The sequence below is a fragment of the Xiphophorus hellerii genome, chromosome 23 (genome assembly GCF_003331165.1).
Source record: "Xiphophorus hellerii strain 12219 chromosome 23, Xiphophorus_hellerii-4.1, whole genome shotgun sequence".
Taxonomy (NCBI): Eukaryota; Metazoa; Chordata; class Actinopteri; order Cyprinodontiformes; family Poeciliidae; genus Xiphophorus; species Xiphophorus hellerii.
In genome coordinates this window covers 13,291,107-13,299,639 of record NC_045694.1, presented here as the reverse complement: position 1 = coordinate 13,299,639, position 8,533 = coordinate 13,291,107, and the positions used below count along the sequence as shown (strand labels likewise).

The 8,533-nt window shown below is 39.0% G+C and overlaps 1 long non-coding RNA gene across 2 annotated transcripts; it reads right to left on the bottom strand.

The window, feature by feature from the left end:
* Window positions 1-273: 273 nt before the first annotated feature.
* On the bottom strand, window positions 274-8,329 carry LOC116714768 (uncharacterized). Of its 2 annotated transcripts, none has more exons than XR_004338127.1 (4): window positions 7,845-8,329; window positions 3,439-3,494; window positions 508-552; window positions 274-428 (listed from the first exon to the last, which is right to left on the bottom strand). It is a non-coding gene; the product is annotated as an uncharacterized LOC116714768 (long non-coding RNA). The 2 variants fall into 2 exon arrangements; XR_004338126.1 differs by having other exon boundaries at window positions 8,054-8,329.
* Between the last annotated feature and the right edge of the window lie 204 nt (window positions 8,330-8,533).

Sequence of the window (8,533 nt, the reverse complement as noted above, 5' to 3'; positions counted from 1 at the left end):
AATCTTCAGCAGAATGGCTCACAAAGAAAAGAGTCGAGATTTTGTATTGGGTCAACAAAACTCTAGACCTCAGCTTAATTAATAAAAACCTCTTTTGAGTTATTAATGAATGTGCAAATTTTAATAAAGAAAAAAGGAAACTTAAGTGATCTTCTATAACAAATACAAATTAATTGAATTTTTAATGGACTATACACTCTCTGACCCCATTGTCATTGTGTCTGTTTTGTTATTGTTAAGGAAATTTCTGTAAAAATTCTTCTTGCACTTGTCAACATGTTTCCATGAATTTTATTCATGACAGAAAACAAGCATTTTCTCCAAAGCTTCTCCACACAAAGCTATTCACCATGAGTCACACTCTTCGCTCTCTTTCTGTCTGCCAGAATTGTTGTGTTCTCGTTGCCAAACTCTTACTGTCCCTGCAGCTGCAAAAAAAGAAATTACAAACTGAATGAGAAGACAAAACACTTTATACTAGCAAGACGCAGCGGCCCGTCCACCCACCTCCGTCTTTGGGATTTGGAGGTTCTGTCTAGTGGCTGGCCGACTCTAAAAACATGCAAAAAAAAAAATCACTTTAAGAGTCAAACATGCCAGTCTCTTGGGGAGGTTGGTTGTCAGTGCGGGAAGTGAGTCAATGCAGACTGCCTGGGGGGTGGAACAGGGTGGGTTTATGGGGTTGGACATGTATCAGTTAAATGAGACATAACTGTTACTCTTACTGCCTCAGTGTTATTTGTTATTAATTTCTGGTGCCGCTGAGATTGAAAGGTCAGTGTATATTTGGGTAAGGACTGTTTAACAGTGAATTTTAGATCTGATTGATTTGGCTTACTGAGTTGTGGGCAAGTAGCAGCCTCATATGAGTTTTCTGACCCTCTCTCAACCAATCTATCGTCACCCTTATAATGTCTGACCTCGTCTTGACTCTGTTAACTGTCATACTATCATGTTAGCCATATTAGCATGTAAGCCTTAATTAAAAAAATTAAAATAAAGTTAGGAATTTTATACAGACCTATGTACACCAATCACATGCACATCTTATATATAAAACACAGTATATTGTTTCTTTATACCTATATATAAATGCCCGTTCCATTATAGATGCTGATTGTAGGTTGTTACCCATAGTACCCAGTAGGGGGTGCTGTAGTTTGGTTCAAGTTGAGTTAGTGCCTTCATTTAAAGCGAAAAATAAGAGGAAGTTTTGCTAGTCTCCTGTCAGTCAGCACTTTGGGCTGAAATATCCCACGGACAAGCGGAAGAGGAGGATATTCTTCATCTGTATCACTGGACTGTAGCGCACATTCTTCAGAACTGGCTAAAGGCTAATGGCAGCACAACACGGACTTTACCGCCATGAACTTTGCAGCCCTTGGACAGCAGAGCGAGGTACATGTTTAGAACCGCATTAGTTTGTGAAGTTAGCGTTACTATGTAATGTATTCATGTTTTGTGTCAAACAAAGGCACTTAAGCAAATTTATTTTCTTTTCTTTTAGTTTTCAGGGTGTATTTGGAGCAAACTGTATTTGGAGCACGGGTGTATTCAGTGCTATTCAACAAACTTGGTTTCTAACGAAGTAAATACGAATCTACTGCACCCGTCAAAACTCCGTGTTTTCTTGGGTCTGAGGGATTGCTACACTATATTTTTATTATTGTTTACTTCTGAGCCTTCCTGTGCTGTCTCTAGCGATGGCTCTAGCAACAAAAGTATTGGCTAAGGAACACAGACTTGACTGAGGGCAACACAGAGCTTGATTGCAAAGCTTTACAGTGTTAATGCTGTGCCACTATGATTAACACTTTTGTCAATAATAGCGTCAAGCTGTGCTTTAATTTGCTTCAAGTTGAGATGCTAGTTGGCCTCAAGTTCTTGATAACAACTTAAACTTAATTGATACATATTGTACTCTTCAAGTACATTAAAAATGGCAGCATAACTACAGAGATAGCTCAGGATCATCTGTGTCACTCTAACTATAAACATAATCAAAAACAGAAGCTTTCCTCTTAACCTTAAAAGTAGACAGGATGTCCCATTGGAAATTCTATTTTTTTTTAAAATAATTCAACAAAGCCACTGCTGTAAATATTTCAAAAACAAATAGTTAAAAAGTGAAAGCTTTGTTCTTTACACCATCTGAGACTTTTGTCTCCAAATTTCAATTATGTACCTCACTGTTGTTGATTTTTTTGTGCATGCGTTTCAAGTCTCTGTTCTTCTTTAACATAAATGTCCATGACCTTGGTTGGTCTGAAACAAAAAACCCTTCAGGAGAATGTGTCAAAAACAAATCCAGTAGCTTAATCTTGTTCCCAAGCAACCTGCTACAGTCGAGTTTGCTCTTTAATCACACATTTGGTGAAACTGATGGCTGCAGATAATGAACTTGTGCCTGCACTTGTCATTCTAAACCTCAGTTCTACCATAGACATAGTTGATTATAAGAGTCTCTAGCAAAGGCTGTCAGAGAGATTCCAGTTTGTTCTTGTTCTAGAAAAAAACACTTATGAAATACTATGGTGTTCAGTGTTTGGGTAAGTTCGTTACCCAAAGTACTTCTACTTAAAATGATCAGAAATTATGTGATAAAGTTCCAGTTTTCTGCTGATGGCACTATATTTATTGTAATGAATTCAATCAGTTATGGCACAATGCATGTCGTGTATATCATATCCTGACATAAAAACCTTGATGATATTTAAATTTCTGCTTCTGAGACAACACAAGATTCTTTGGAGGAATTTATTTAAATAAAAGTTTAAGATTGTAAGTAATCTTGACATTAAACACATTTCCTGGACTCTTTATTTTACATCCACAATGTTGGTTAAAATTGACTTCATGCATTGTTGCTTCTGGGCTGGACTTCTTTTATTATTCACAACCGTGAAGACCAAAGATGTATTTGATAAGTCTTAAATGCATTAAAGTTCTGCAGTGAGAGTTATGTTAAGGAGAGACATCTTGTTTTTAAAATTTTAGCTTATCATCGATTCCCCACTAAATGCAGAACTTAGAACATGCTGCTACCAACACCATGTTTCACTTAATTTCATATTCATGGAGTTGTGCTGAAGGTAGTGTGAATGTTTGTGTCTCCTGTATCTTAGTGCGCCGGTGTCTGTGTGCTCACAGCTGGAACTCATCACAAATAATCAGGAGTAGCTTAGAGGACTGGGTTTTCTGAAAGAGATTCCTTGTGACTGGTAATCAGGCCTCCCTCTTTTATGTTCCTAGAGGTCTGACACTTACCTATTTTATTTCCTCTTCAGAAAACCAACATACCCATTAATGCTCTATTAAAAGATCCCATTTCTCAGTGTTTGTTGGGAATTTCCTTTCCAAAATTCCCCTGTAAGTCTCCTCACCAACCCCCTGGCCGCTCCCCTGCTTGCAAGTCCAGAGAGTTTCACATCAACTTACCGCTCACTCACCTGGCTCTCCACTCTCCAACACTACATTACCCCACAAGGTTCCAACTGGAGAAAAAAGACAAAGGAGACTATTACCAAACTGCCAATTAACCACCACCTGCTGACTGCAGCCTCCTGTAATAAACTCAGCTTTGCCTGGATCACAATTATGTTTTCCCAGCAATATGAATCTGCCTCTTATTATTTTTAGAACATCTCAATCATTTTGAACCCTGGATAATAATCAATTACCTCGATCCCTCAATGCCATCCTGGACCTTGTGGGGAAGAATATAATAAACTTTTCAAATTTTGGAGCTTGCTGTAGTGCCTCGCATACTTTTTGTGATTGTGGCTTTTAGGGAGTTTTTGCTGTCAAACAACAGCAAAGATATAAAAAGTGAACAGGTTTCTTCAAGAAAAATAAACAGCATTCAATTACTATGGCATATCAAATAAAATAAAAAACTTTGTGTTTGGATAAAAGATTCCCTTTTAGTTTTTTATGTGCTTTATAGAACATGCAAAGAATGCAGCAGTATAATTTGAAAACAGTTTTTTTTAATAAGCAGCCGATTACCACTATCTTTTATTGATACAAGCAGGAAGCATACATTTTTCTCTGCCATTGGTTGATAAGAGCCAAGGAAACACTGCTGAGACACTTCAGCAGGAAGCCTTTAGGAAAATCATTGCCTCTGTTTTTAGGACTCTGCTACAAAGTTCCATTCATTGAGAGCTTTTTTTTTCTTTCTGGTTTCCTCAGCAGATGGTTATGTTTTTAACACTCCATATGGTGCGCTTTAGCTGTATTATGGCTGTGAGTGTGTGGATTGTGTTATATTGTTTGTTTGATTTTGTGTTTTGGTTCTCCATGTTTATTAGCCTCTGATTGGAAGCAGTCACTTGATGCACCTGTTGGTGATAAGACCACAGACACTTGTTGTTGGGGGTTGAAGTTTAAACAGAAAATAGGAATGCTGTGCTGAACTACATTATCAAATTAGACAAATGATAATTAAACAAATAACATATTTGGCCATTGCAACACCTCTGCCATGATGAACCTAGCAGGACTCTTATGGGCATCTACAAATAATAAAATTTTATCTTAGTTGTAGTTGAATAAATTTTAGCTGGACTGGTTGGGTGTAGATTCTACTTTGATAGTAGTTTTAGTTAAGCAGCACTGCTGTGATCCAGTGTCTGGATCACAGCAGTGTTGGATACTCTGGATACTGTCCAGAGTATCCAACTCTGGACAGTATCCAGAGTTGGATACTTAGTACACCCTAAGTATCCAACTCTGATACTTAGGTTGTACTGTCCTGCATCTGTCCCTGCTCCAGCAAAACCTGCCTGTTTTTTGTCAGCGAGTTTGACTTATGACAAGAAGCTGCCTTTAATGTCAAGCAAACAAGTATAATTGTTCAAATTGTGTTTTATTATTTAATAGAACACCTTAGAAGAAGACATGCTTGAAAGCAAGTATGACTTTACAGTTTAAAAACTTCTGTTTTCCTGCCAGGTTTGTCATCAGACTCACCATCATGATGTTTATCCTTTCATTAATTCCCAACCTTTCACTTTGCTGACATTCATCACTGTGATCAAGTGTGACAGGAGCAACAGAACCTCAGATCCAAATCAGGTCCAGAGTGACTTTTAGAGACCCATTAAGAGGCTCGCTGATGATGCACACAGCCTATTAACAAGGACAGCAGTACTCATAAATCCTTGCATATTAAAGTGTTTTATTCCCTTTTGTTGTCCACTCTTATCAGAGAATATTTGCTGTGAAAGGTGCTGCTTTTCCCGCAGAGCCAGAAGCTTTCTCCAGCGCAGGTCAGAAAAGGTCTGAGATCCACCGATACGTCAGCATATCTCATCGGCCATCATGTCTGGTCGCTGGAGATGATAGAGCCGCCTGTGAGCTGAGAGGCTTTTAGCCACTGCATGGGTCAGACGCCCCCATCGTCGTCGTAAAAGGCCGGCGTAAATCTCTACACCGCTGTTCTGCCAGCTGATCAATACTGATCTAAAAGTGATGAATGAGAGCTCGATGGACTCCATCTTTTCTTCTTCACGCAGCGGGACCAGAATTTTTTAATCTCTCTATCATAACATTGTTTGTGGTTGAAATGGAGAGGTCATGGAGATAAATCAGATAATCATTGGGTTTTACAGTACACTGATGTCACTGTGTTTCACAGCTAATGTCTGAGGCTTTGAGGGCTGCAGGGGTCAAAAACAGAGATTCAACCCCTAGCAAAAATAATCTGAAATCATTAATAATGAAATCATTAATAGCTGGTTTCTTACTCTGTAGAAAACTATTTAACAGCTGTAAAATTGTAAAATAAATGTGCAATAGTCTTATATTTTCAATATAGGAAACAACAGATTGATCTTTAATGACATCATTCTGCAAATGGCTCTGTAGTCATTAGTTTTGAAATAGTTTTTAATGAACTATTTGGTTAACAGGAAACAAGACCCCAACATTAGAACTGTCACCTGAAACAATGGAAAGAAATATAATCATCCTTCAAGCAGTTGCAGTGTAGACTTTTTTTCTTTTTTTTTCAGAAAACTGAAAAGTATGACATCCATTTGTACTAAGCCCTGCTCCTGTGACTTTAAACTTTCTACTTTGTTTTGAAGATGTAAATAATTCCACTCAGAAACTCAGGAGAGTGGTGTTTTCTGTATTTCCAATTGTGCTTTGACCATTAGCTCTGAGGTACTGGTGAAGACCTGAACTGGGAACACAGGCAAACAACTGAGTATATGACTGGGTAAGGTAAGGAGCTGATGTGCATTATCTCTTTCACTGCATTGTGTTCAGTTTAAAAGATTACCTAGGGTCATGAGCATCATTTAGAAGAGTGGGAAAAACTAATTTTGCACATTTGAGTTGAATATTAGAGAAATGTAAATGTGTTTTAAAAAATTCTCTAATGCTAGGTAATATAAATTCAACATAGTATCTGGATATTTTTGTCACTTTACAGATCTCTGTGGCTGCATAAGCATTGTTTTATAGTATGGCTGTAAAGTGAGCCAGTGTTGTGCTATAAAAGCTGCCTATTACATAATGTTTGAGCTGCTACTGAGACAGTGTGTCATCAGCAGGTTTGTATGTCTGTGAAACATGGCCTGAAAACTTCTCATCTCTGCCTCGAGCACCTAAAGGCAATTCCAAAAGAGTGGTGTCAAGAAGTTGGAGCCTTCTCTACAGTGAAGAGCTTCGGGTGATGAAAGAAAGATAAAAAAAGAACATGATCTACAGGTGGAGCCCGATGGTGGAGCATCAACTAACCAGCAGGCCGTCACAGGCAGAAATCCTGAGAAGACTGAGAAACTTGCAGAGATTTGGAGAGCCATGCCATCTGCTGTTGGTGGCCCACTGTGTATTATCAAGTCTAAAATCACTTCAACTATCTACCAGGAAATTTTAGAGCCCTTCATATTTCCTTCTACTGACAAGCTGTATGGAGATGCTGATTTCATTTTTCTATCAGGAATTTGGCTTTCGCCCACATTACCAAAATAACTAGTAACTACTTTAATGACAAAGATATTATGAATACAATTAACAAGTGATTGACTATATCCCACTAAGAGCCTGTGTGGTTTTGTCAAGAGAAAAACAAGACACACCAAGCACTTTACACATGCGGATACTTTTTAGTAGCCTAAGATTTTTGCATGAGTAATGCTTTTTCTATTGGTCTTATGTGATTATCTGATTTTTGGCACTTGCAAGCCATACTAATTGTGATTTAACAAAAACGAATAACATTTAACAAGTTTCATTTTTTACCTGAACATTGAGGTTTACAAGGATTCTCCTAAACCTTCTGACGGAAACTCTGATTGACACAAGGCTTTCATCTGGCTGAATCGGTTCTCTGAAGGTCCTGCAGGTTTTTAAGCAAAAATAAAAATCTGCAAAAAGTCACTTAGTGTGAGGACTGCGTCATCTTTGTTTATTTGCCTCTTTTCTTAAGGCTCAAAGAAAGACCCGTCCCTCTGAGGTGACCTTTTCTTTGATTGCTGGTGTTTTTAAGGATCTCTCTCTAAGTGCAAACTGAACATAAAACGTCCTTCTTGTTGCCCTTCGTCTTTTCATCATCATTTTAAGCAAAACATATGTCTTTGTTGCACACTCTGCTCCTCTTGTAACTCACTCAGAAGCCATTAGTGACCTTTGTAGTTCATAAAAAACCAACATGAACCTCCAACACCGTCATGGATGTGTAACACATAAAAGGACAGAGCTAAAGTTCAGCTGAAGCGCTACAATGAGCATCAGTTGTTTTTCCCAGTCTCAACCCTCAAGTTGCATTTCCGTCCCTCCACCCACTCAGCAGCTCATAATGATAAAGCCTGAGAATTGAAGCCATAAATTACCTCCTAATGTTGAGAAGTGTAATGATTAATCACTCCACAAAGTCTCCACTGAGGACACACAAAGACATGTCTCCAGGTGCCAAGCAGCTCCTCTGTGCTTGGTGCTGATGATTTACAGCAGCGTCCGGGCGGCTGCATTCAGCCTGACTGTCAGCTGCTGAATCGGAAAACGCTTCGGAGATGCCAAACTGACAAAGAGTCTGCCGCACCTGTGAAAAGTTGCACCGTGGACACGTCTCGCCGATGACGACGAGGCTCTCCACTGCCTCTTTCAGTCGGAATAATGGCCATCCGGTCAGTGACGTGCTCCATAAATCAAGCAGACGGCTGGTTTGTTTACCCACTGGGGGTGTGGAGAGGTCTGAAACAGCAGTATCTGTCCCCACCAGCTGTTCCCTCTGAAGCTAATCTCGGGTTTCCAACTTTTTCGCTTTTTATTCCGCTCCTTCATTGTTCTCATCATAACGAGTTTGGGGCTGAACTTTACCTCGGTGCTTTGCTGCTTTTATTTCCGCTTTCATTTCCTATCTCTGTGTCAGACTCCTGCCTCTGTGTGCTCTCATTTATTCAACAAATGTCTGCGTTTACTGATTTGTTTTCTGGAGGAGCTTTAAGGAATGATTTTTTTCCAAAGTCATAGCTGGAGGTAAATTAGAGCATTCTTGACTTACTCTCTCAACTCTTCAGGT